This window comes from Equus caballus, chromosome 29 (assembly GCF_041296265.1).
Source record: "Equus caballus isolate H_3958 breed thoroughbred chromosome 29, TB-T2T, whole genome shotgun sequence".
Classification (NCBI taxonomy): domain Eukaryota; kingdom Metazoa; phylum Chordata; class Mammalia; order Perissodactyla; family Equidae; genus Equus; species Equus caballus.
Window position 1 is genome coordinate 44,420,444 of NC_091712.1, and position 25,126 is coordinate 44,445,569.

General features: G+C 44.5%; 1 protein-coding gene across 23 annotated transcripts in view; it reads left to right on the plus strand.

Moving 5' to 3' along the window:
- Nucleotides 1–25,126, plus strand: part of DIP2C (disco interacting protein 2 homolog C) — a 469,662-nt gene that overhangs the window by 219,347 nt on the left and 225,189 nt on the right. For 3 of the 23 annotated variants that reach the window (XM_023631972.2, XM_070254989.1, XM_070254997.1), the window contains exon 1: nucleotides 23,074–23,425. The exons of 17 other annotated variants lie outside the window; for them this stretch is intronic. The gene's annotated coding sequence lies outside the window, so the exon portion shown is untranslated. Of the gene's footprint in view, nucleotides 1–23,073; nucleotides 23,426–25,126 lie in introns of those variants that run through there. 3 more of the 23 variants (XM_023631973.2, XM_070255001.1, XM_023631971.2) reach the window with 3 other exon arrangements.

Genomic DNA, 25,126 nt, shown 5'->3' on the forward strand with positions numbered 1-25,126 from the left:
GGAGAATGGCCAGGCCTGGCTCTTCCACCTGAGAGAAGGAGTGTAACAGTGTTTTCCTGTCGCCCAGATTTCTGAGCACAAAGTAAGGATCATGTCTGCAAACTTGAATGCATGTGGTCATTGAGTCATTCAGCAAGTGGGGAACAGGCTATGTTTGGCTGAGTTCCCACCTTTAGGAGCTGACTTTTCCCCCATCATATGTGTTGGTGGTGATAGATACCATCCTGCAGTTCTGTCAGGAGCCATTGCAGTGTGGTCAGGAACGTGGACTTGAAGTCCTGGGAAAGGCCTGGGTTGAGTCCTAGCTGCACCACTTACCCATTGATCTTGGAACAGCTCCTTAATTTCTCTGAACATCAGTTTTCTCATCTGTGGGACAAGGTAATCACTTACGTCTGAAGGTATTGATGCATATGAAGACTCCTGGCTCAATGAGAGCACTCCATAGTTGAGTTTTCCACCTCCTTCCTCTTTCCCACCTGCCTGGCTAGTCAGTATTAGTGGGTTTGAATAGTAGGTTTACGGAATCAGGAGAAACTAACGTGGAAAGAAGTCCCTGAAATAGGGCAATGAGGGGGGAGGAATGGAGCCCCTGTGTGGTGATCTATGGGGTGGCCAGTTGGCACCTGCACCATAGGTTGTCTGCCCTATTTGAGAATGAACCCTGGTTTTATATTCAAGCATCATGACCGTCCTTGCCAAGAAATACCATGAGTTGTCTTTCTCCTGTTTATCAAATGTGGATTTTCACAAGGATCCCTGGTGCGAGTTGGTTCAGAGTATGGGAGGCTGGATGTCGGGCTTCTGGCTGGGAGAAGTTGAAGTAAAAGGGCGGAAAGGTGGTACCCAGGCCTGCACAGACTGGACGTGTAGGAGGGAGTTCCCCTTTGTGTCCTACCCTGCTAACTGGGCTCTGGGACTGGGAAGTTGACCCTCATGTGGGATGGTTGGGGTGGAACAGTGTTCTCCAAGTCAAGCAGCTTAGGTAAGTAGCCTGGGATCTTCTGTCTCTGGCTCACCTCCTCATGGCTTTTCTCTCTGCCACTATGGCTCGTGCAGCAGAAACTACGGTCCTGGACTAAACCGTACAGAATCTCGAATCTATAACCCTTGAGCCTCCGCATATGTTGCATGTCTTGGTCCTTATAAACTGTAAGAATTTCTGGAATAATCTAAGATATGTAGGATGTGCGTGAATGGCTCTTCCCGGGCAGTTTGATGTTCGGATAGCAACGAAACAAGCATCTGTAGCATCCTTCTTACTATTGGCAAAGCAAATGGTCTTCTAACTATGAGTATAACCTTACTATGTGTAGCACATTACCATCCACTATTTGCCCGAGGACCTGCCCCCTGACGACGTAAGAGACAAGCCCATGGGACTGGCCCTCTGCTGGACCCTGTGGAGATTTTTTCTGTCAAGAGCTTGAAGGCTCATTGGGAACTGGAAAGAACTTGCCCTAACGGTAACAACACAGAGCAGCTATCGCTGGTGAGCGCCTGTTCTCCGCCAGGTGCCGTCCTCTGCAGTTTTGGTGTGTCACCTTATTTAATCCCCACAGTGCCCTGTTAGGTAAATGTTCCTAAGTCTATCCCCTTTATGTACCAGGAGATTGAAGTTTAGGGACATTGGCTGTAGGAGAGGAGGAACAAAGTGACAAGAGAAGGGAGCACAAGGACACACGTGGAGGAGGGACAGGAGCCCTGACCCCCAGCCCAGGTGCATCACACACAGACTTTGGGGTCTGGACGTGATGAAAGGGTTTTGGGGAGAGGGTGGAACCTGTCAGAAATGGATAGGATTTGGATATCCTCAGAAAAAAAAAAAGCAAGATTTCCAGTTGAGAATAACAGCTCAGTGTGGCTGAGTCAGGGCAGTGAGCAGGCTGGGCCTGGACCAGAGAGTCCAAGCCCATGGGGCAAGGTGTGCGGCAGGCCTCCCTGGTGAGGAGATGGGAAAGAAGTGCTGATGGTGGGATGAATGAAATCTGCCTGGAAATTTGCTTTCAGTTTGTTTTCATTCTGTTTCTTTTAAAATGTAAGCCAGTCCTTGGTTTGTTCTGTTTCTTTTAAATGTGGGCCAGTCCTTGAACTTGGTTGCCTCAGGCTGCTGGTGACGGAACAGTTTTCTGATGGGGAAATTGAGGCTGGAGATCAGGGAGGTTTCCCTGGGCGCCTGAGGCAAGTAGAGAAGATAGCTGATTCAGTCTCCTTGGGAACAGTGTGGCTAGTTCTTGTGTCCACCCTGGAGAAGCAATGATATAAAGAGTTAGAATGTTGCACAACCCACCACTGTTGCTTGTTATTAACGATTGTCCAGGAGACCTGTAGAAGTGTGAAGATGGGGTTGGCGATGTTAAGGTTTGCCGCTTCTCCTCCGTGACCGGGATGGTGGGCCACCTTCACACACAGCTGAATCAGAGTCAAGCTTCTCAGCATCTGCTGGGATCATTCAGGTCAAGATGAGTCAGTCTCTGATTTCCTTCTTAAAATACTTGCCATAAAACGTTTCACAGCTTGTGCTTTGGGAAGGTGTACATATGGCTTATAGACGTCATGGATGGAGGGCACTTGGTTGGTGTCCAGGTTAAACACAGACACATCTGGAGCCAGCATGGTGTCACTGAACAGAACCCTGGGTCTGGGGGTCAGGTCCTGGCCTGCCGTGAGCTTGCAGTGGCCTCGGACACCTGAACGCACTGGCTCCGATTCAATTTATGGAACAAGACACCATGGGCTCTAATCTCTAATCTTGGATCCTCTGTAATAGAGTGAATCTGTATGTGTGAATACCATATATACACGTGTAGTTTTTCAAAGGAAGAAGGGCTTTTGAGAAATACCTGAAAGATTTTTAAAGTTTTTGAGGGAAGCCAAAGTAAGACTGAAAATGTCAGCAGTTAGTCCTGGCACGGTGCACACGGGCACACAGCCGTGATCGTTTCTGATTTTGTGTAACCGAGTGGGTGTGGGGTGAATCTGGAGCTAGAAACTCATTTCCTGGCCATGAAGTGAGAACTCTGAGCAGCTCACCAACAACTTTGAGCTTCTGGGGCTCGCAGCTGAGCTGGCAGGTGAAAATGCGTGCTAGGAGGCACCTCGTGTGGGGTGGGCATCCTCAGACATGGGTGCGGAGCACTTTAGAAGGTTTGTGGTGTTGATGCGTGCAAGCCCAAGCCCCTCATGAGGACTGTGTTGTGGCTTGTGTTTATGCCCATTTAGTGCAGCTCAGCTCTTTCCAGGGAAGAGCAGAAAACCACTGATTTGTAAGCAGGAAGAATGCTGCTGACAAGTGCTTTTCTGGGAGCTGATTAGAACCCATAGGCCTGATGTCCCCTACCAAGATGCAGCTGAGGCTGGGGCCCGTCGAGCAGTAGAGGCAGACATTCCTGGAGGCAGAGAGGGCTGGGCAGTGGCTGGGCCTGCAAAGGCCTGTCCCAGGGAGCTCCTCCCCCTCTTTCAATGGTCCCTGATCCGTACCTTCTCCCCCAGAAATTCCTAGGCAGTTTTCTCTTCTGGTTCGTTTTCAGCATATCACCCAACGCCCTCCATCCAATTTAAGATGAAATACACTCTGCGGCTATGTTTTTGGGTGAGTCTTGTGGTTGGTAGAGCCAGCAGTGCCTGTCGGCTCCACTAGGGCCATGACCATGCTAGACTTCAGCCATGGGAACCACATGCATGTGGGGCCACCAGACCCTGGGGACCCAACCCAGGGACAGTCCTGATTGTCACGGCATGCTCTGAAGTGTAAACCAAGGAGGGCACATCTGCAGGGCCTCGTCCTGCCCAGGAAAACGGAGCAAGAATCCCGAGAGGAAGCCCATAGATGTAGGTGCTCTTTAACCACCCCACAGGACATTCATCAGGGTGGGAGGCTTTAGCTGGGACAGGCAAGCATGGAGTCGCCTCAGTAGCCCCCAAATAACACAAGCCTACGTGGCCTGAAGGTCGTTTCTCTCCATCAGTCATCTTGTTAAGGCAGAAGGACTGGATCTTAGCCCTAACTTTCCGTTATCTGTGACCATCAACAAGGCTCTGAATTTCCCTTGACCTGCCTCATCTTTCCAGTAGATGGTATGTGACAGCATGAGGCTAGTGATTTTCAAAGGTCCTCTTTCTGGGCCTCATGGAGTAGACACTGCACCTTTCTAGCTTTTCATTATCTTTATGGGTAAATCTAGGCTCAATCTTGTTAGATCAAAAACATAAAGAATTCATGGTAATAGTTTCATTTTCAAATGAAATGCATTTCCATATTTAAAAAATTTAATTTTGTAACAGTTTAGAAAAGTGGCGGCAGTAGTAGAGAGTTCCCATAGACTCCATGCCCAGTTCCTCCTGCTGACATCTTACCTGAGTACAGCTCACGTGTCGCACTCAGCAAAACTGATGCATTATCATTGCTCAGCAAGTAATGATGCATTAAAGACTCAGCAAAACTGATGCCTTATTATTGAATAAGACCGTACTTTTTCTGATTTCCCAGAAGCCCTTCCAGGACACCACATGCCATTTAGTCATCACATCTCCTTAGCGCCTGTGGGCTGCGACAGCATCTCAGTCTTTTCTTCTTTTTGGTGACCTTGACGGTTTTGAAGAGAATTGGTCATGTGTTTTCTAGAATGTCCCACAGCTGGATTTGTCTGATGTTTTGCTCACAATTAGACTGGGGTTTGGGTTTGGGGAGGAAGACCACAGAAGTGAATACCCTCTGTGAGGTCATGTTAGGGCATGGCTTAGTACCCTTGACTTACGACTCTTTAGGTTGACCTTGATCACCTGCCTGAGGTTGTCTGCCCGATTTCTGCACTCAGAGCTACTCCTTCCTCCCCTCCTCACTTTTCTCTTTCTTACGAAGTTGGAAGCAATTTTACCATAGGATCCAGCAGTTGGGCACTGAGGTATTTACCGAGCTGATCTGCAAACTTTTACCCACACAAAACCTGCATGCGAATGTTTATAGCAGCTTTATTCATAAACACCAAAAACTGGCTGAGATACCCTCAGTAAGTGAACGGATGAATAAACTGCCACGCCCACACAGTAGGAGAGTGTCCAGCGGTAAAAGGGAATGAGCATCTAACCAGAAACAGGGATGGGTCATAAGTGCATGTTGCTAAGTAGAAGAGGGCAGTCTGAAAAGGCCACATACTGTGTGATTACAGTTACGTGACATTGTAGAAAGGCAAAACTATAGAGGCTATAAGTAGACCAGTGCATTTTCATTTTTTAAAATGGCCTTTCCTTTGACTTTTAAGTCATTGTATTGTGAGCCTTAAGTCTGTGCATGAGGAAATCTGTTGAGGATTAGAAGAAACTAGAGTTAAATTATCAAAAATGATACAAGTTAATGCAATTTTGTATGTAATAATGGCTTCTGGAATATGAGGTAACATTAAGCTCAGAGTAAAAATAAAATCTTCCTTTTCCCAAAGAATCGTGTTGTCCCTTGTAGAACCGTGGATTGCTCTGACAATCTGTGTTAGCCCTCTTTCTTACTCCCGTAAGCTTTCATCTTTGCTTGAATTTCTAGTAGCTAACATTACATTTAAAAAAAACACTGAACTCATTATCTCCTCCCTAAATGTCACTTCTTTATGAACATGGGTGTCTCATGTCCCAGCCCCTCAGTCTGCCCACTTGGGTCAAGTCAGATGATTTGGTGAAGGCGTGTGCATAGGAGCCTAGCTCTGATCTACCATCTGACTTTTGAAAGAAGTCTTCTCTCAGGCTGGGACTGCTTTCTGTGGGCCAATATCCTGCTGACTTGAGGTCTGAGATGTAGTTCTGGGGCTGGTGCGGGATAAGTGCAGCTGCTGCCCGAAGAGCGTATCTGGGATGTCTGGGCCATGTGTACGCGCTGCCATGTGCAGGGCTGGCAGGGGGAAATTTGCTTTTTCTAAAAAGAGGAATGCAGGACTCGCGAAGGTGTTACTCAGGAATCAGTTTTCCTGATAAAATCGCAATGGCAGAACGTGAGTGAGTCTGTGGGCACTGTATGAATGCTCAGAGCTCTGGGGGCCGTTCTGGGACCTGACAGTGAGGTGATTGAGCACGGAAGTCAACACAGTGTTAATGCTGACGAGGTCAGCGTGACCTGAGTGTGGAGTTTGGTGTTGGGAGAGCCGGTGATCAGCTTGTTGATGAGGAGAAAGGCCAGTCCCCGCGTTATGTGGTCATGCAGCCCAGCCAGCTGGGGACGTAGGCTCAGGTTCCGACTCCCAGTGTCTGTCTTCTTGATCACAGCGCACTGTCAATCCAGAGGCCACAGATGCCGTTCACAGCAGGTTTTGAGAGGTTACAGTTTTAAGCAATAATTTAAAGAAAAGGATGGGTATAAACTTAGTGGGAGAATATGTAAGACCTTCCGAGTGGCAAACTGGCCAGCTGGGCTGGCACAGTCGGATGTGCAGGCAGAAGCTCACTGAGGTCTGGGGGGAGACGGGGCATCAGGGAAAGTGAGGGGATGGGACCTTGCATGTCCGGGAGCTTTCAGTCCACTTCTGAGATCGCTTCCATCTGGAGAGTTGGAGGAAAGAGTAACGTTCTGTTAATGCTGTGCTAGGATGATGCTTTATTTCAAAGTATTGCTCTTGCTGTTTTATGGGCCATTTCATGGTAAGTGCAGCTTGCAGCCCATGTGTAAATAGCCAAGTGGGTGACCCTCTCTGCACCTCTGTGGAGCTAAGCTCTTGGGAGGAGAACTTCGCAATAAGCCTGGATCAGACCCTCACTGATTTGTGATTATGGGCAGATCACTGCTCTGAGCCTCAGTTTCCCAGGAGCTGGTCAACAACACTGACCTTGCATGGTGGTGTTGGATTAGTGGAAGCACTTGCAGGATGATGCCTGCCGTCAATCAATGGGAATGATCATCATCAACGTGCTCAATGAATGTTTAAGTTAATCGGCATCCGGCACCCATTCGTTTATTCAGTATGTATCGAGGGTTTATTACAGGAACATGTTGGTGAATAAGATTTCCACCCTTAACCTCTCTGGGTCTCAGTTTTCTTAACTCTAAAATGGGGATGGTAGTACCTTCCACAGTGTTGCTGGGAAGACGAAGTAAGTCAAAAGATATAAAGTGCCTGTGAAAGCCCTTGCAATACGTAGATGGTGGTGACCTCATCATTAATGCGGCCTTTAGTGTGTCAGAAACTTGGTAGCATGCTCACACTTTTTTTTAAGTTAATGTATTTCCTTGACTTAGTGTTCCTTTCCTTTGCAAATGATTAAAACAGAAAACTTGAGGTTGATCAAGCACTTCAGGGGAAGTTCTACTTTGTGGAGGCTAGGACTGCTGAGTTTGGGTTCAGACTGGCTGGACTGGAACCCCCGCCCCCACCGAGCGGTTCTGCAGCCTTCCTCTGAGCTCCAGCCCTCTCTCCTATAAGGAGAGTTCTGACAAGCACCGCTGGGATTGCTGTGAGGCTCAGAGAAAACAACACACAGGAGGCGCCCACAGCTGCAGTCCTCGTTTTGTGTAGGGGGTCTGTCAGGGAAGGAGAGTGGTGGAGCCCAAGGTCCTGACTTGTGACTATAAGGTGCTCACAGGTACGTTTTGATCTCAGGTCCCAGGGCATCTGAAGTAATCTGAGATGATCAGGATCCAGTTAAAGATAATTACTTCTGAATTAATTTTCATAACTCCAGCTGCTATAGCCAATCCTAAGATTTTACTGGCCTAATTTGAATTCATGTGGAATTCCTGGCCGGTGGGTGGCCTTAGGCATGCATGCAGGACCAAGTGCTGATGGCCTGTGGTTCTGCCTGCCATCCTCTGATGGTCTCTGCATTTAACCAATGTGGGGAGGGACCAGGTGGAGCTGGCACAGCAACCATCGTGACGTGACCACCTGTCCCATGATGATGACTGGTCTCATGGCCACACCTGATGCACCTGACTGAAGGAAGCTGGACCACAGTCCACTTGCATAGGAAGAAGAGAGACTAGGTTTGTGACTGGCCGGTCACCAAGTAGAGGGGAGATTTGACGACTCCGTCAGTTGTTCCGCAAAACCCAAAGACAGTGAAGGCACTTTGTGCTTCTCTGCTGCCTTAACTGTGGCGGTTGTTGGGGTTGGGTGGGGAGACGAGGTTCATCTCCTTTCTGAGTCCACATCTGCTTTAAGCAGCACTGACCTTCTTGTCTGTTGGGCCAATGTGTGACTCCTTTTTGGAGTAGGTAGCCCTTTCTTCTGTCGGTTCTTAGTGCCACTGTCCATTTCCCAGGAGAGGAGAACAAGGACTCGGTGACATTTCCCTAAAATCAGCAGGGATGAGAAACATGAGTCCACAACTGCCCTTCCTCATCCACAGCTGCTTTTCCTCTTTTGCATCTCTCTGGTCTCTTTGCTATTTCATGCCTTTTGCCTTCTCAATTGCTTACCTCAGTTTTTTGGACATTTTTAATATTTTTACAGACTTTTTTTTATAGGTACTTTCCTTTCCTCTGCTTGTTTTCTTTTCCCAGTTCTCACCACTTACAATTTTATAATGATCCATTGTGCATTCATGTCGCTTTCCCCTCAAAACCACAAATTACTGTAATTGGAGCTTGATATTAGAGATGCAAGATAGAGCCCTTGTGCAGAGGAGTACCGAGCTCTCGAGTACGCTTCACGATGTACTCGAGTCAGTGTCTCCGTGTTCTTCCTGAACTTTTTGTTGAATTTACTTCTTCATGTGGTGCTTTCATAAGTGTGTTTTTAAATAGTGTGTGTATTTATATGTGTGTTTGTGAGTGCTGCAGGGGCTTGGCCAGCTGAGTCCCTGCCACGGCAAGGTAGTGTGTCTTCAGCATCGCTGCTCCAGTGACCAGGCACGTGTGTGAGCGCGTGGAACAGCATCAGGAGTCGAGTGCTCCTCTTCTGTCCCGGAACACCATGTTTCCCAGTGTTCTGTGGTTTACACAATAATTACTGTGGGGCTCGCCTAATGAGATGTAGTACTTTTAAAGGCTTGAATTAAAATCTTCACTGTTTTATCCACTTTCCTCATGGAGTTACTGGCTCCTGCTCACTGTAGCCAGACTGCCAAAGTGTCAGTCAACCTGGTCTTTCCATGAGAGTGAATTTCTAATATATGTTTCATTAGAGGGTTTTAAAAATGATGACTACATTTCATTAGCTGTCTTTTCCTGTAAAATGTCAGGAGTTCATAAATATACTTGATCCAAAGAAAATCGCTTTTTTTAAAGGTTTTTAATTTAACCACATACATACTCATGTGCACATGCACACACGCAGATGCACAGACACTTTTTCTCCCCAGGACTTTAAACTTTTTAAAATTTTAGTAGCACCCTTTATAAGGCTCTGCTTTGTTCAAAGATGGGGTGGGAAAACAGTTTCTGCCGTGGTTTCTTTGAGCCTCACTGAGCTTGTCTGCTTTTTGTAAGTCTTACACACCTTTAGTTGTGTTGACTTAGTGCTGAAATCCTCCTTTCAGGGGTAAAGGAGGTTTGAATACTGGCTAGTGTTTGTCCGTAAGTTTCTCTCCACCTTGTTTCCTCAGGAGTCTGGACTCATGGACTGTATTTCATGAGTTTATGTAAATATATCTTCCAAGGCAGCACGCATGGAAAATGCACTGAAACGTGCACAGTGGTAACTCCACGGATATTAACGACCTGGTTCTGCCCACCATGCACGGCAGCGTCCAGCTCCCACGCCCCTGTCAGTTTTCTCACCTGTGCTCCCACTGTCCTGGTGCTGACACATCAGCTGTTGCAGATGCTGCTTCAGATCTCACTGGTTCTGCTAGCTCCTTTTTTCTCGAGAAAAAGAATTGCCCGTTGGTACTGATTACTCCTTACAGAGATTTTTACAGGTGGATGCAGGGTGGGCAGAGGGGAGGACAAGGCCTAGGTTCTCTGGTGGGCCAGGTGTCATTCAAGAAGACAAATGCAATACACTCACTGATGTCACTAAATTATTTAGCTGCAAAGTGAGATAACACAAAATATTGGGGGGAAAAAATCTCACTCCGTAATTTAGATTACAGAGTTTTCAGGGTGTTTTCCTCTGAATTGGCATCCTATAGCTTTAGGATCCTGTTTTTATTCATCTTTTACTAACTTGGTCATACAGCGGATGCTAGAGATGAAATTGTTGCAGTCTGACATAGGATCATGTGCTGTATTTTTACCTGAGACGTTCAAGGTGGTTCATGCGGTAACAAGAGGCTGCATTGTGCCTGAGGACAATTAGCCAATCGCCCTCCTCACTGGAGGCATCTGGAAGCAGTTCCAACCTCAAAGGACATGCCACCTCAGGTGTGGGGACAGAGACCCTCTTCCCGATGATTGCTTTCCTTGTGTGTCTGTTCAAGCTGGCCTTGATTTTACACAGAGCTTTTGAGCATATTTCTGCCCAATGGTGATTTGACAATGATTTATACATTGTGGGGGCCTGGGGATAAATATTCTCTGTTGCCTGGACAGGTAGGCACTGGGGTGGGGCTGTCTGCATACTTCCAGGAGATGAAGGGTGAGGTCTTCCCATGTAATTGTCTCTCAGTTCACACAGTCAGACCAATTTCATCTGTTAGTGAAAGTGAAAGGAGTTTCAGTTAACTTTTTCAGTTAAGTGCCATCAGGAAGCTGGAGTTTAATTCTTGGGTGAAATAATCACGATGGGAATGTGCCTTTTGACTTGCAGTGATATCAGAATGACTGGGAAAGTCCCAGTGATGGGCTTAGCAAGTCTGTTTTGGGCTGTGGACTTTATCAGGTGTGTAGAGAATCTTTATTAAAAATGTAGGAAAAGGAACAGACAGAAAGATTCCACTTGAAAGGAATGAAAAAGTACATTAAAAATGCAGCCTAATTTTCTCTAAGAGAGGCCCATCAAAATGTGACCCAATTTTCAGTTGAACAGTAGGTTCAGAACTGGAGAAATGTTTCTGAATGTTGTTGGAATTGTTTTTCCTTTCGTCTGTGCATCATCTCCCCAGGCGCTCACCAAGGGCAGTGTCTCCTCCTGGACCGTCAGTTCTGAGCCAAGGATCAAAGATCTTCCTGTGGTTTCTGCTGACTTGCAAAATACGTACCTTGTAGCCTGTGGTGCCATTTCTGTTTCTCCTGAATGGTAGTTTTATTTTGTTTTAAAATTAAGATATAGTAAAATTGATTCTTTTTCGTGTCCGGTTGTATGAATTCTGTTGTGCTCATTTGCAAGCTGTTTATCCACTTTTTTGAAGTTTCTGTTCAAGTCTTTGCCAGTTTTAATCGGGATGTTTGTCCTTTGTTAGATATATGGTTTGAAAATATTTTCTCCCAGTCATAGCTTAGTTTTCATCCTCTTAAAAGTGCCTTTTTGGGAACAAATTTTTAATTTAATTTAATTTTTTTTTTCTTTTGGTGAGGAAGATTTACCCTGAGCTAACATCCATGCCAACCCTCTTCCAATTTGCATGTGGGTTGCCTCCACAGCATGGCTGCCTGGTGGAGCAGGTCTGTGCTGCATCCAAACTGGTGAACCCAGGCTGCCAAAGCAAAGTGTGTGGAACTTTAACCACTCGACCATGGAGCCGGCCCCCCAAATTTTAAAATTTTGATAAAGTCTACTTTATTATTTTTTCCTCTTACGGCTCTTGCTTTTAGTTTTATGTCTAAGAATTCGTCTAACCCAAAGTCATGAGGATTTTTCCCCTGTGTTTTCTTCTAGAAGTTTTATAGTTTTATGTTTTACATTTAGATCTGTCATCCATTTTTAGTTCATTTTTATAGAAGGTGCAAGAGTTAAGTTGAGGTTCTTTTTTTTTCTTTGAATAAGGATTTCCAGTTGTTATTCCAGCACATGACAACAAGACTGTCTTTTCTCTATTTAATTCATTTTGCACCTTTGTCAAAAAACAATTAGCCATAATTATGTGGGCCTGTTTCTGTACTCTACTCATCTGGACCTTCACCAATATCACATTGTTTTAATTATTGTAACTTTCTGGTAAGTCTTAAAATCAGGCAGTGTGATTCCTCCAACTTTATTCTCTTATCAAAAATTTTTTGTTATTCCAGTTCCTTTGACTTTTCATATAACTTTTAGAAATAGCTTGTCCTGCTAGGATTTTAATTGGAATTATGTTAAATCTATACATTAATTTGGAGAGAATTGACATCTTTTTATTATGTTGAGTTTTCCATTCCATGTGCACAGCATGTCTCTTGATTTATATGGATCATCTTTGATTTCTTTCGTCAGCATTTTGTAGTTTTCAGCATACAGATTCTGTGTTATGCTACAGATCCCATACATTTTTTAGATTTATACCCAAGTATTTCTTTTTTTATAGCTACTGTAAGTGATAAAGTTTTTAAAATTTTAGTTCCAAATATTCATGACTAATTTTCTCTTTTCTGTTTTCAATTTCTTTGATTTCTGCTCTTTATTTCTTTCCTTTCACTTGCTTTGCGTTTATTTTACTTTTTTTCTATTTTCTTAAGGTAGAAGCTTAGATAATTGAGACCTTTTTTGTTTTCAGATATAAACCTTTAATGCTATAAGTATTCTTCTAGTCACTATTTTGGCTACATTCCACAAATTTTGGTTTTCATTTTGGTTCCGTTGAAAATATTTTTTACTTTCTTTTCAAAACTCAAAGTAGTTTTATGTAGTTCATCCAAATGTCATTTTAGCTAGTGATCAAGATGAAAATTCATGCAAGTTTAATTCCTGCATTTGCTTCATAATATTTTCACGTTCTGTGCCTTCACCAGTAAAGAGCGGTAGGTGAGCCTATCAGGGAGACGGTTGGTACGTAGTCTATTGATGACGTAAAATTAAGTGCCATGAGGACAGGGGTTTTGTGTTTTGTATTCCGATACTACCAGGTACCTAGAACAGTGCCTGGCATGCAGTAGGCGTGTGAGAGAGATTGTTGAATGAATGAATACTGTGTGTATCTGCTAAGGCAGTGTGCCTTTGCATCGAGTTAAATGTAATTTCACTTTGATTTGTGCCTTTCCATCCAGGTCCCTTGGCTTATCTGAACTCTTTTGCTATGCAGGCTAGTTTGCAACATGACCACGTTTTCAAGCTGTCTTTGCACATTGATTTAAGCTTTGTTTACTGATTATTTTTTCTTATTTTAAATGAAAGAACTTTTCTTACTCTCTGATCATATGCACTCATCTTCCATCTATTATTGGGATATATGGTGCCAATGCATGTTACTTTGTAAAGATTAAAAAATTACTTTAAACACACCTGTACTTGAATATCCAGCAGAGATTCGTTGATTCCAACAATAAGGCAGAGCTTTATTTACAGCTCCTTCTTCCTCTATTAATACATCAATGGGTATAGGATTGTATACATTATGCTTTATTATTTGCCTCTTGACTAAAATATATTATTAACAATTAATTGCTGCTTGATCAAAGTTGGGCAGAATGTTCAGAAAGCATAATGTTTCCATAAGTTAAAAGTTTGACTGTCCTGTTATGGTTATTACTGTTTAATTAGGTAGTGGATTCATCAAAATTTTATCACACATCTATTATGTGCCAGGATTATCCACATGTTTTATTCCCATCAGTTCAGGGTATTTTTTACCTTGCAAGTGAATTTGTGCACAGGAAGCCTCAGTGTTTGCAGGAGGAATTCCTGCAGCTCATTGGGCTCAGAAAAAGAGGTAATGATTGGACAAACTTACCCCAAAGAACTGGCCTGTTACATGTCTTCTGTATGTTATTTGCCTGCCTTCTCCAGCCCCCACTCCCCCAAATCCAAAAACCTTTTAAATTAACAGCAAGCCTTTTCAAAACTGAGCCATTATTTTAGAAAGTAGGATTTTTAAAAGAAAATATGTAATTGGAAGATGATAGAAATATCGTAGCATAGTCTATATATCTCTTAATGCCTATAAGAGGGAGATAACATCATTCCTATCTTTGTAATAATATCTTTGTCTGTTTCCATTTTTATTTCCCATTACTTGTCCAGATAGGGCAATTTAAGAAAGACATTGGAATCATTAACTTAGGTACCACTTTATTTCCACCTTTAAAAAAGTTTTAAAAGTGAAAATGTAACTCTTATTCTTTCATTCAGCAAACATTTAGTGATAGTGGCTGTCTCTCTGTCTCTGGCACATAGTAGGTATTAATAATATTTGTTGGATGAATGAATGAGAAAATAAAATTCGGGGTCATTTCCATGGTATTTGGAAAAACGGGAGGTAAAATTTCAGCACGACGGTGAAGGGTGTTCAACAGGGGCTGAGTGGAAGCTGCAGTGTCACTTTGTAGTCATTCTAGATTTGGTTCAGTGTGGAGCAGCAGCAGTGTGCTCTTCAGAGTCTGGATTTCCAGGAGTTCAGAGTGAGCCAGGGACGCAGTGTTTTATTCCATCTGATAGAAGAAGTAGAGAGCTGTGGTGGCTCCTCGTTTCAAGGGAGGACAACTAGGCTTACATCTCCATGCCTAACAGGTTGGGTGCTCACCAGGGTCTTGGGCTTCCTACAGCTCCTCCGGGGCCCTGCTGGAGGGTCAGGCAGGGCAGGCTGCAGGGAGTTGAGTGTGAACCCACCTTTGACCCTGGCCACTGACCCCCAGGGAGGTGTCCCGTGAGGGGAAGTTAGTACGTGCTACCCAGGGTGTTACCAGTGTGCAGAGATGTGGAGATGCAGAAGAGGGCCCAATCCAGCCAAATCTCCGTTAAAGATTTGTAGGCGGTCTGCTCTTGCTGAGGAGTCCCCAGTTTTATTCCCTGGGTCTAAACTTACTCTCAGTGATCCTGCTTGCCCCAGGAACCCACCTGAGCGAGAGCTGGCAACTGGGAGTTGGGCTCCATCCATCGTCTCCAAACATGGCGGTGTTAGGACCCCCAGCCAGCACCTGGGTTATTATAAAGTTTGAGGAGTTACTGGGTCAATGATTTCTTTAGTATAACAATAACAACTTGATGGGTGACAACTGGACATCCAAGGTGTCCTTTAGAAAGGTCATTGGTAAAGCCCAGCAGTTCAAAAAGGGACATGGACAATCGATGTACAAGCTTTGGTTCATAGTATCAGCACGGCAACAGCGGGTCAGCACCCTCCATCCACCTGTCAAGGGGTTAGGTGGCATCGTTTGCACTGAGCAAGGCATTCTCAGTCCATTCAAAAATCGTCAGAGTTGAGAAGGATCTGCTTAGAAGAAAAAATCACTCAGACTAAATTTTTCAGAATTGGTGCCTTCCATGAAAACAGGTAGTTAAGAATAATAAAAAATGAAAGCAAGTCATTCTCAATACAGTTAGCAGTTCTTTGTGATCTAAAGTAATGTTGGTAAGAAACAGTTTTGCACATAAATAATACAGTAGAGAGAAACTTAATAAGCATTTATAGAGTTTTTAAAAATTTTTGCTAATTTTTAGGTGATAAGATTCAACAAATGCTCGTAGTTTCCTTAACTCAGTTGCACAGGAGAAATATTTTTTCAGCTTAGGCTGTCACTGGGGTAAAGCATGAGTTGGTGCTGAGGTGTCTGTAGCTGATGGAAGATGAAACAGTCAGGTGGAGATGGAGGCATGGTCCATGCTGTAAGTCTTGAGGTGAGCTAATTTCTTCCTTGAAGAATTTTAGTTAGCTGAGAAGGAATGGGTGGAAATTGAATTTCAGTAAATAAAACGTAAGTCAAACAGTCATCCATGGACAGAAAGTGCTTTCCTAACTTGCCAGCTGCCTGTAGTCCAGTGGAAGCGGGAATGGCAGTGTTGACACTGTTTGCCTGTGGCAGACGCAGAACCCGCCCCTTGGTGCTGTGCTGGTGCAGTAAGAGCCGGCTGGCTCCCAGGAGTGAGAAGCGAGGGGGGCCTGCAAAGCCCAGGTGGCTGAGTGTAATAGATGCCTGGTCTACCCCAGAGTCGCCTGCACACTGCACAAGTGCAGGCGTACCCTCCACTGAGGTGCAGAGGGCTGCAAGCATCCTCCTTCAGTTGAGTACCTCATGGTAAGACCAAGAATCATTTCTTGGACAATTTGTATGCGGTATTTCTTTCCCTGCCCTTAGTGAGGTAAGAAGGGACCACAGGCCAGAGGAGCAGAAGCAACAAGACCATTGTCGCTGCAGAGAAGGTTGCTAGGAGTAAGTTGGCTGCATTGTGGAATGTCGGAAAAAAGTTTTTTTTAAAACTCTTCACGTGTGTCTTCCCTGTCCCAACCTATTCCAAAATAACTAATTTCATGGCACTTATGTTTTGAGATGCCCTCTCCCAATGTATGTGATAGTTTTCTCAAGCAATTCCACCTCCACCTTCCTCCATGTTCCTTGGATTCTCTAGCAGGTAAGGTACCTCTGGAGGATTGTCACAGTGAAGCATGTCTTATCATTGTCACTCTTAGAGGAACATTGGGCATCTAGCTGCTCACAAATTAAGTTTATCTAGATCTGAGTAATTGACGTGTATTATAGGATTGAACTTTACTCAAGTTTAAGTTCATAATGGATAAGCATTTGGGAGAAGACAGGGTGTTCAGCTAATTGCAGCACCAAATGCATTTTACAAGTGGAGTCTAACTGCTCTTCCCTGTCTCCCTATCGTCAGTTAAGTGTAGTCGTCCCTTGGTATCCGCAGGGGATTCATTCCAGGACCCCCCTCCCACATACCAAAGTCCGCAGATGCTTGATCCCCTTACTCTGCCCCTCATATCCGTGAGTTCCACATCCGCAGCTTTAAACAACTGCAGATTGTGTACTATGTTTACCATCCGCGGTTGGTTGAATCCAAGGATGTGGAACCTGTGGATTCAGAGGGCCAACTGCATTTATTCTGAAGTTGGTGAAAAGAAAACAGCTGCTACACTGTACCGACTAGCAAGTAATGGAGGAGATAAAATGTGTGTTCTTTCTCCCTGCCTGCTGAATTTCCTAAAGTCTTCAAGATATACTTGAGCATCTTTTTTCTCTTCAGTATAAGATTCATTTACTTGAAAAAAACACGGAATTCTTTCTACACAGACCAATATTCAAAATCTGTAGATAGTTTCTGGGGGTGAGGAGGGAAAGATTCACAGGGTTTCTTTTCTTTCTTTTTTCCATTCACTTCAACTTAAGCTCATTGTGTCAGAAATGACTTTTTAAATTTAACAGTGAAGAAAATATGAGTGTGCGTGAGTATGTATTTAAATATTTTCTCACAAATAAATGTGATTGTTCAGATTCATCCAGCTGACGTGATGAGTTAATTTTTCTCTTAAATTTAATCCCTGCAAGTTCATGTGAAATCTAGTGTAAGTGCTCTTTAAATCTTGTGGTAAAAGGTCCTTTTTGCTGTTCAGAAGAAACAGAAGTTTTGTCCTTGTTCTGCCTCTAAGTCAAGAGTCGTCTGATTTTCGAGAGGTCAAAAGCCGCTTGTGCTGGTGGGCCCTGGTCAGCCCACCAGACAGGAGTCGTCAGGGCTTGAGGCTGAGGTGAGTGCGCTCACTTGGTGCACTCTCCACCTCACGAGGTGGAAGATGTTCCTTCTGATAAGGAGATTAACTGTGACTGGGGAATGCCGGCAGGACAGAACCTGGACGAAGCCCTGGACCTGGATTTACATGTGATGTGTTCATCTGGTGTGACCTCACCTCGTGGGACTGTGAGGCTCCCAGGGGGTCAGATGGACCCTGGGGGACCCTGAAACCCACCCTCAGGGTGCCCAGTATTGGTCTGCGAGACCACGTGGGTGGGCACAGAGGAGGAGGAAAGCGGGCTCCTGATTAAGAGGCGACCTTGTTGTCAGGCCCTGTGAGGTCTGTTTGGGGGGGCCTGGGCAGCTACCGTGTCCCAGAGGACTCAGCCCTCCCGAAGGCTGGAAAGCAGAGCGGCCTTCAGTGTGGGCTGTCTGCCTACTGGAGAATGCCATCCTCCTCCGTCACCAACGCACCGCTTCACATTCAGAAAGAAAAATCTCAAACCATGCTTTGCTCCTATACTATATTTTTAGGCTTGATTACAGTTACCTGATTTCCATAAGCCCTGTTTGCGTGTCTTTATTCGTCCCCATTCTCTCAAGATCCCACATGAACCCCCTGCAGTTTTGCCACCTGGGGGTTCTTGTACACCTTCAGCTGTTTGTCAGCACTGCCCTTGCCATCTCCAGAACCAAACCTTCTGGGCATCTGGCCGGTGCTTGCCTCTGTCCCTTGGCATGTGATTCTTTCATGTCATCTCTCTGTCGTCTCATCTCCCCAAAGCCCTTTTAGTCAGTTCTTGCCCCCTGTCTGCTGTGCACCCTGATTCACTGCCGGATGTAGGGGTAGATCCTGGTCTGGCTCCTCATTGTATAGATGGGAAAACTGAGGGCCGGGGAGGTTGTGATCTGAGCATCACAGACTGGAAAGTGGCCCTGAGGACCCAGTCCCCAACTCCAAGTCTGATGTCTTTCCCGCTGCACCACATTGTGGTTTCTTGTTGTCACTGTCAGGTTACATGTCAGGGATGAGATCATCCCTTCATCCTTCCAGGCATGTGGCTCAGAGGCTGTCGTCTGAATTGGCTTGGTGAGCTGAACAAGGCCACAAGAGGGTGAGCCATACACAGACACTCTAGAATGGACTTGGTACCTACAGATGGAGGTCCAATATGGACTCGCACTTTATTGAAGACAGCCCTGACTGTTTACACTTGCTCAAAACAAAATGAAATACTTACATCTGACTCTAACAAAACACGCAGAGGATCAGTATGAAGAAAATTACAAATTTCTGATGAAAGAAATCAAAGACTTAAATACCATGTTTATGGATTAGAAGACTCAATGTAGTAAAGATGTTAGTTCTTCCTAAATTGATCTATAGATTTAAGACAATTCCCATAAAGTTCTCAGCAAAGTTTTTAGTAGACATAACAAACTTTTCCTAAAATTTATATGGAAAGGGAAAGGCCCTAGAATAGCCTAAACAACTCTGCCAAAGAAGAATCAAGTGGAGAAATGGCTCTTCCCAATGCTAAGGCTTACTGTCTACCCCCAGTAGTCTAGAGTGTCCCTCTGGTGGAGGGACAGACCCATAGTTCAACGGAATGGAGTAGGGAACTCAGAAATAGGCCTACACAAATGTGCCCAATTAATTTTTTGACCAAGAAGCAAAAGCAGTTCAATGGAAGAGGGATAACTTTTTCCATAAATTGTGTTGGAGAAATTAGACATCCATAGGCCAAAAAAAAAAAAAAAAAAATCAAGACCTAAATTTCTAGTAAGAAAGATAGAAAATCTTCCAGACTTAGGAGCAGGCAGAGTTCTTAGATTTGAAACTAAAAGTATGATCCATAAGAAGAAAAATTGATAAATTGGACTTCATCAAAATTAAAAACTTGCTCTATGAAGGACCCTGTAAGAGGATGAAAAGACAAACTATAGAGTGAGAGAATGTATTTGCAACCCACATTTCCAACAAAGGATTTGCATCCACAATTTATAAAGAACTCCCAGAACATAAGAATATTGCTAAAAAATCAATTCAAAAATAGGCTAAGGACATGTACAAACTTTTCACTAAAGAGGATATGCAGATAGAAAGTAAGCCTATGAAAATAGGTTCAACATTGTTAGGTATTAGAGAAAAGCAAATTAAAACCATTTTGAGATATCACTACATACCTGTCAGACTGGCTAAAGTAGAAAATAGTAATAACACAAAATGCTGGCAAGGATGCAGAGAAACTATCCTTGGGGACTTTGCTTGGAATTGATGTTTCTACCTCACCCTGGGATTCTTTGGCATGGGCACAGATGACCAGATGGCTCATGTCCGTCTCTTTGAGCTTGCCTTTCTGATGTTTCATTCGCTGCAGATGAGGCAGCCTCTTGACTGGCTTTGACTTGTGGTGGTGCTGGAATAGAAACAGCCAAACAGGGGCTGTAGCTACTAACAGCCCTCAGTGCAGCTACTTAAACAATTCTGAAAACACTTAAAATCAAGCTCTGGGTGAGCGAGAGTGTGCTTCTGAAACAGGAAGATAACACTTTAGGTATTTGTGGGAAATCAGGGCTTTTTGGCTTTGGATCTTTACACGTTTGCACTTCCCTAACTGACTTGTATAAACAGTAACTCTTGAGTTCTGCTTACAGGGACATGCTTTGTCCGTGCTGAGGTTTCTGCATGGGAATGAACTTTGGTACTTGCTGCTGCTAGCCCATTTCCTCCTGCTATCAGCGATTAAGCCTTTGGTAAACTCAGCCGTTTTCTCGTTTTTCTTTTGGTCCCATGTACGGCCCTCTCAGCAGAGCACTGGTGCAGAAGTGGCTTCTGTGGGACCTGGTTCATAACCATCACCAGTGGCTGGCCCCCACACCTCCTCTCCCTGCACCTGTGAAGACCAGCCTGTGTGCTTACTGCAGGCTGCCCCACAAGACTGTCCAGACCCTAGAAGTGACATGGGCCTTTTTTGTTTCTTCAATTTGTCCTCCTTCAACTTCTGCAAAGGGCTTTGACCTTCTCCCCAGTGTGACATTTAGACATTTCCCATTGTGAGATGGTGGGAAAGCTGTAGTGCTTGTACCTCCCTGGTCCAGATGATGCCTTTAGCTGGGCTCATGGGCAAGTGTCCTAGCCTTGCTGGGACAGTCACCTTTTCTGGAAAATGAGGATGCTGATGATGATAGGATCTCTAAAATTTAAATGACATGTTGATTTGTAAGGTTCCCAGTAAGATCCCTGACTCACTGTAGGTAATCAATACTCCTTCTTTCCCCTTGTCTTCCATTCTATGCGTCTGCCCCCTCCCCATCCAAAGTACCAACTCTGATGGTCCATCTTCATAGGAGAGCCTTTGGGAAGGGGGTCAAGGGGCTCATTCAGAAGATTCATGAGGTTTGAATGAGAAAGGGCTGGGCCAGCCGGGACCCTGGTCCCATCTCAGCTTCTGAATTTCTAGCTAGAAATAATGAAAGATGGTGTCCATCACCCTCCACTCCAACCCCTTCCCACTTGCCTCCACCAAAGAAAAGGCACAGCATCCAGGAAAGCCCACTTACTGGTGAGATTTGGGATCTGCAAAAGTGAAACTCACCATCTGGGAAATGTAAGTAGCTTTATTTCATATTTACGTGGTCTTCTCAAGAGCTAACTTCCTAGAGAGTAGGATTTTTTTTTCCTTTTTCTCTAAAGAAGGGATATCTGAATGCCAGAAGATACCAAAAAAAGTGACACTGGTTTGTTTAAAGAGTTTTCAGCAAGTGATTGTAGCAGTTTTGCCTGAAACTGACCTGTTGAGATTTTCTGGACTGATGATCGAGGATGACCATGGGTGGCATCTCTGGGGGGCTGTGAGGGGAGTTCCCTGGGCAGGCACTGCCTACTTGTGTGGCACCTGGGCAGGAGGCCTTGCAGCAGGAGAGCAAATCAGCCTCAAACGTACAAAAACCTCTGTCGCCTACCCAGCGGACTTCTGCAGCACTTTGAAATTTTGAAAAGGGCTGTTGGAGTTCTGTAAGATCTTTGGGGCAGTTCAGGCCCCAGGACGGCTGGTGCTGGGAGTGGTTTTCCTTCACTATCAGAGCTTGCTTTCGAAAGTCTGCTGCAGGACTGGTGGACATCAGCTGACTCTTTCTATTTATGTGGTTTAGAGTAGAAGGGACTCTAAATGGGTTATTTTCTTTAATCCCTCCTATAATTGGCGTTCTTTACATACCAAAGAGAAAAGCTATGGAGCACATATAATATTTTGAAAAACAAAACAAAAGTAAAACTGTGAGTGATAACATCTGAGACCTAATTGGCTTGAGTTAAGATTTTAACACAGTGGGACATTTAAAATATATTTTTTTCTTTCTTGTCATGCCATTAACTAAGTGTTTTAAGGAACTTTATGGTCATTCACATGAACATAAAAATCCCAGTCGTGTTAATCTGTAGTTCTTAAGAGTTTTTTTCCCATTGTAATGAGTATTTGAATAAGTCTGGGTTATTTTATAATCCTAGGCAAGATTTTAAATTTCTCCTGATTACATTACTTAAAATATCCTTATGGAATTCAAATTTCTAAGTTTTGCATTGGAAATATGGCATAAACCTGAGAAAAATTAAGGAGTGATAATACAGCAGTGCAGATAGTAACTAAGGAAAACATAATTGTGAAGTGATGTGGACGTGGTGAGACGTGGGGCCAGGCTCTGGAAGGACCAGGCCTTGCTGCTGAGTTTGCTGTCAGTCCTGAGGTGGTGAGCAGCCTGCAACAGGCTCACCATAGTGAGGTCACCCAACCCCGGTTCCCTTTTAGTGAGAGATTGGGGGGCTGCATGTGGAGAGGACGGGGTGATGAGGACTCGAGATCGAGGGCTGTGAGCAACTGTTTGGGCCATGCAGGGAGAACCGATGGCAGCTGGCATTGGGTAGTGGTGGCAGCAATAAAAGAAAAGAGATGGATGCTTGAGAGGTCAGGGTTGAGTCTCCTCAGAATTTCTGACACTTCTGTAACCTGTCTTTGGCCTCACCTGTCATGCAGTGGCCATCACTCTAGTCCTTGCATCTTCCTACTGCGTACTAGTTGTACCACACTGAGGAAGGCAGTTTTCATGAGTCTTCCCACCCAACTCAGAGAACTTCTGGAGCAGGAGCTGCATGGGTGCCTCTTAGTGTCTGTCACAAGTTTGAACATGTGATAGATGCTGGATGAGTACTTGTTAGGTTTTTTTAAATATGTTTTCTTACCTACTTCATGCTTACTAAGACGTTTTACATTCTGCGTATTTTGTCTTTTCAACTATGTCACAAGGTAATAGGTGTTATTACCAACATTTTATTAATGAGAAAAATGAGACCCAGAGACATGAGCTGACCTTACTGAGTCCCCCAGCTGTGTTCAGTGTGTGTTCGGGGCAAAGAGAGGTCCCTGGTCTGCCTGCTTCTCCCCCGAACAGGTAGGTACTTGCCACAGATGTCACAGTCTGTTTCTGCAGAAATGAAAAGCTTAGCGCGGAGCTGACGAACACGCCTCCAGCAGTGGGGCGAGCAGGAGGAAGCCTTCCAGGGTGCTCCCTCAGCCTTATAAAGCCATCGGCTGAGGAGAACAGCATTGTGAAGCCTCCTGACAGCCATAAAACTCCAAACATGGAAATGATTGCTTTGTTATATAAAGCATTCGTTCCAGCTTTAAATAATGAAATAAACTCCTGACACCAAGAATGGAAACCATCACCGTTAAGCTGATCTGTTTACTCTGAACTGATCCCAGCCGTGGAGATGGCTTGGTGGCACAAACGTTACTCGTGGGGAGCACTCAGTCACCTGGAGACCACGTGGCTCTCTGGGCTTTCCCATCCTGATGAGACATCCACGGGGCTGGTGGCTCTGCACACATTCCCCTTGGGTCTGAGTTTGCCAGAATGAGGCCAAGATGGACAGACAGAGGAGCTGAGGTGTCCCCTTCACGCTTGCATTTGCTGGGCCGACTTTTCCTTCACTTTTCTAAGACTGAGAGTTTACCCTGAAACTCTGGACTACAATATAAGTAAGACAAAGAATTCTTCCTTTTGGGGAGGGAAAGAATTATCTATCTCAGAGTGTTGCTAAGCTGTGTATTGTTGGTTTCACTTTGCTTGTATTTTCATTTTAAGTTTATGACTTGTCTGTAAATCTCCCTTTTCTTTGTAACAGAACAGTTGACAACTTTAAGTCTTACAGAACTTCTTTGAGAATAATATAAATAACATTTTTGATAAAGTGGAAAGTGTTTCAAAAGATCACTTTCATTTTCTCCTCAGTGAGGTTACAAATAATTTCTGTATTTACTTTTCTGTCATATATTCTTATTCCTAAAATGAAAAGAGAGTTAAATAAATGGGTATCTTGAGTATCAAAGCATGGAAAATATGCTATTTGGAATTTTATGTGGGAAATTCTCAAGCAAGCGATCCTCAGGTTCGTGTCTTTTAACATTAACATTTTCAATGAGCAAAATTCTGTAGACAGCGCCAGGGGGAAGTGAGCTACACATTTCCTTGAATGGTGTACTTTTAGCTTCCAGGTTGAAAAAAATACTAATTAACCTGCTGTAAACCATGGAATAGTCCCTGTGGAATGATGATATTAAAGAAAACCTTGCTTAGAAATGTGACATGGAGGAGTGGCTCCTCTCTTTTGTAGCCTTTCTGCCTTGAATTTACAGTTTCACCCTGAAGACCAGTGCTCATTACAGATCCAAGGTGAGGAGGAGCCGCCAGGTGATCCTTCAGCCTGAACTGGTGTAAGGTGGGGGAGAAACACCGTGTGTGTCTGTGGTGATGTCAAGGTGTTGATTGCAGGTCCATCTGGACAGAAAGAGGGTGGCATTCTGGGTGGACGGAGTTGTGTAAAGCCAGCCAGCTAGCCGGCATCTGTCTGTCCTGTCTATCTTTCATTCATCTGTCTTTTTTCATCTATCGATCATCTGTCTATCCCTTCTTTCCACGTCTGTCTTATCTATCTATCTTTATTATTCTGTTAGCACAAAAACCAACATTGGATGCTTCAAATCAAAGGACAGAACATAAGACCCCCTGCTAGAAAGTTTGCTTATATAAATTTGCAGTGAGAGTGTGTCAGAGATAATCTGTTGGACCTCTGTCTACCAGATGCTAAAGTAGTTTCAGAATTAAAAATAACTGGACTTTCTCCGTGGAAAAGAAAATGTAGCAAAGGCATTTTTAGCCCTGGTGCTTGGAGCGCAGATTGCCACAGATGCTGGGTCCTTTTGGGTAACACACCAAGTCAGGCTGTTGTCTTATACACTTTAATAATGGACTTGTTATCAGTTTTCCCCTCTGCCCTTTCCCCACGCAGTTGCTAAACAGTTAAATGATAACCCTGTGTTTATGAGTGCAGCTGCTGTCCAGCCATTTACATGAAGTCGCTTCGTGACCTTGTATCTGGTGCTCTGTGTGTGCCTAACTCCATCAGCACGCAGTCCTGGTTTTTAGAATAGCAAGGTTGGAACTTGGTTCTGGAGGATGCTGACCCATGAGAGCATCTCCGTAAGCAGCTATCCGGGGCCTCAGGAGGAAGACACCACTGTGGCTTGTGCAGGATTCTGTGCGGTGGGAGCCCAAAGGCTGGGCTGTCACTGAGGCTGAGATGGGCAGGGTCTGGTGGAGTGAAAGGCAGTGGGAGGCCAGGGTGTCCCTGAGGCAGGTGGAGAGCTGGGTGGGATGTCCAGGTGGCAGAATGCTGACCA